The sequence below is a fragment of the Asparagus officinalis genome, chromosome 4 (assembly GCF_001876935.1).
Source record: "Asparagus officinalis chromosome 4, Aspof.V1, whole genome shotgun sequence".
In the NCBI taxonomy this organism is placed as follows: domain Eukaryota; kingdom Viridiplantae; phylum Streptophyta; class Magnoliopsida; order Asparagales; family Asparagaceae; genus Asparagus; species Asparagus officinalis.
The window spans coordinates 32125512-32128605 of record NC_033797.1 but is presented as its reverse complement, the minus strand read 5'-3'; the positions used below and the strand labels follow the sequence as shown (position 1 = coordinate 32128605).

Below are 3094 nucleotides of genomic sequence, written 5' to 3'. Positions count from 1 at the left end.
CCACACCCCCCCCCCCCCGCCCAAAAAAAAAAGAAAGAAAGAAAAAGATTTCTGGGATTCACATTTCAGACCAGGCATACTCAGGGCGTATAAGGCCATCCAGCCATAATTTGACTAGGTACTTGCAGCAGCACGCTAGAAGATGGGATTTAGAAACAGAAAAATGATGGTATCCAAAATCTACACTTTCACCCTCCCTTGGCGCTAAAGAAACTAGATATTCTATGAAGCATTTGATGACATGGCAATACCTTCTAAATTTTTCTACCTCTCTTCTCACTCTTTTGGTATTCAAGAAACCCTAAAACAATAAGACATTTTGAAGCTCCTTCTCAAACTATCCATGACATTCACCACATGGAGTCAGAAAATATGTTTCGGAAATTAGCTGGAGTGGCATGCAGTGCTCCACAGGATATGGAGTCATATTCCCTTATTTTTCCTGATTTTATTCCTAAAACAAGTACAACCCATGAACCTAGGTCAAATTCTTTGTCCCCCTCTTCAAATTCAGTCTACCGGACACACCCAGTCAAAGAAGTTCCCATTACCATTACATAGGTTGTTTACGAAACGATGCATATTAAGAATTTTTGATGTAACTTCCAATGTCAGAAAACAATACATACAATTAGATAAAAGATGGAAAATGGATTCCTATTTCTGAGGGAATGATTTAAAATACTGAATGCACTATTGTCTTAAATTCCCAAATATTACGTAGTGTAATCGAAGATTTCTCGATGCATAGAAGACGAGAGATTGTTGTTTTTACTCCTAAATATTGTGCAGTATTTGTTGAAATCCCTTCATTGGCAGTAGGATGGATCGAGGAATATTTGAGGAACCTTTTATAGAGAGACCAAGGCCGAGCTTAGAAAAAGGGCTAAACCATCTGAAATCTGATTAGACAAGGAAAGTTTGCTAGAGGGAAGTATTTGTGGCTAGGAATTATGAATTTCAACGAAATGAACAATTGAACGAGACCTCTTTGAAAGTAGTGATCGAAATAGGAAATAAAGACAAATCAAGGATGGATAGATATGGTTGGTTACTTCTCTATGTTTGCCGGTTAAAAAAGGGAAGAAGAAAAACATGCCTTCTATGCCATGCTTCTAGAAAACAGACTTGAGAGTGAAAAAACAACTTACTTGGAGCATGGTTAACAATCAGGAGTGTATGAAGCAGGCATTTTCTAAGAAACATGTGCTATAAGTTCTGTGGTCATTATGATTTAACATGACATCACAATAATGCGGTGACTATGTAATGCATAAGCAACATGTGGAGACCTTTATCTAAAGCCATTCTAGAATAACAAAAATAATAATAAGTTCTTTTAGTATTAGCAACACTTAATCGCATATCATAACTGGTTTTGTTATCTGCAAAGCTATACAAGAGATATCTAACACGAGAAACGAGTCTGGCAATTGCATTATCTCTGGCCCCAATGACCATCTGCTACTATTATGCTTGCTGCGTAGAGGAAATTTAATATCAAATCCATGCAAGATTTCACAAAGACTTCCTTTGCTAGATTTTGATCGGTAATTCACTATAGGTAGGTTGGAGAGAAGTTTTCTCAAAAACAAATAGCCGATGAATGTGATAAGTGGAAAGCTGTGACTACTAAGGTATTGTGAGAGGACATATTTTTTTAACAGTAAAAGAAAAGCATCGTAGAGATGAAGTTCAAATTAAAAGAAATTCTAAAAGAAATTACACAAAAGTACCATAAATTTTGGCCGTATTTGAACTCAATGCCAATACATTTATGGTGGTCCAACTAATACCATGCTCCCATTTGATGACCAGTACCACGTTGACAACATATTTTAAACACTAACGATAAAGTGGTAATGATGGTGGAGCATAAGGTCATAAGCATGGAGGGTGAGGAACTGGGAGGGGAGACGATGATGACGGTACACAGGGTCAAGAGGATTGGTGATGGTATTGGTGAAAGAGGAGTTGGCAAGAGATGAGGAGGTGATGAAGGTGGGAACTAAGGAGAATTTGGTGGTGGGGGTGGTGATAGTAGTAATGGAGGTAGAGAAGGTGGCGATGATTGAAGAAGGAGAAGAGATGATGGTTGGATAAAGATTCATGATGGTGGAGGCAGTGGATTGAAGGGAACCGGTCATGATGGTGAAAATAAAGTAGGGCCTTTTGTGGTCTTACAGGTGATAGAAGAGATGAAGGAGGCAAAGAAATCGATAGGAAAGAAAAGGGTGATTAGGGATTGGGAGCATACTGACTGTCAAGGAATATAGGAGGAGAGGAAGAAATTTGGTAGAGGAGAAAATGGTGACCATGGTGAAAATGGAGAAGGTAAAGAGGGTGAAAGAATAAAAGTCGATGAAAAGGGAGGTATGGAGAGGGATAAAGACAAAATTGACGGCGGAGGAAAACAATTAAAAGCATAAATATTTAATAACTATGCAATTGACAGTGGAGGAAAAGGCATGCGAAAAATTAAATTTTAATTTTAAATCAATCCCAATTAGCTAGAAATTGTGTCACTGATTACAACTAAAATTCCTTTAACATGTACAAAGACAAATTTAGGTGAAAGTTGTAGAGCTAAGAAAATTTCGGTCCATTCTCATCATGTGCAAAATATGCTATGTACCATGTGCGAAAATGGATGAATATAATGGAACTATGGAAGGTGTCAATATACAAGCATACAAACTCGATGATTGCAACTTGAACCAAAACAAGCTTACTGATATTCAGTTAACAGGTGTACTAAAGTTGCTATATCTTCTTCTTAGAGAGAGCATGAAATTGTTGAGGCCTTGAGAGCAAAGGCAAAGAACAATTTTTGGAAAGGAGCTCCCTTTGTACTTCATTTTGCTCTTCCTTTGTACTTCATTTTGCTATAATACACTATCATTTTATCAAGCGCTAACAGAGATTGCAATGGATATTGCTTCATTTCCATCAATGATACAAAGGGAATCTATTTATAACACCTTCTAGCTAAATTTAATCGCAGAAATGATCTAATAACTTCCAATAGAAAGATCGCATACCGAATTCAGCCCAAAACCAACGTAAAAAACCGCAGAAAATACCAAATTTTTAA

At 37.2% G+C, this 3094-nt stretch overlaps 1 protein-coding gene across 1 annotated transcript in view; it reads right to left on the bottom strand.

Moving 5' to 3' along the window:
- LOC109837121 overlaps positions 1–3094 on the bottom strand; it is a 6123-nt gene that overhangs the window by 2654 nt on the left and 375 nt on the right. The window lies entirely within an intron of this gene.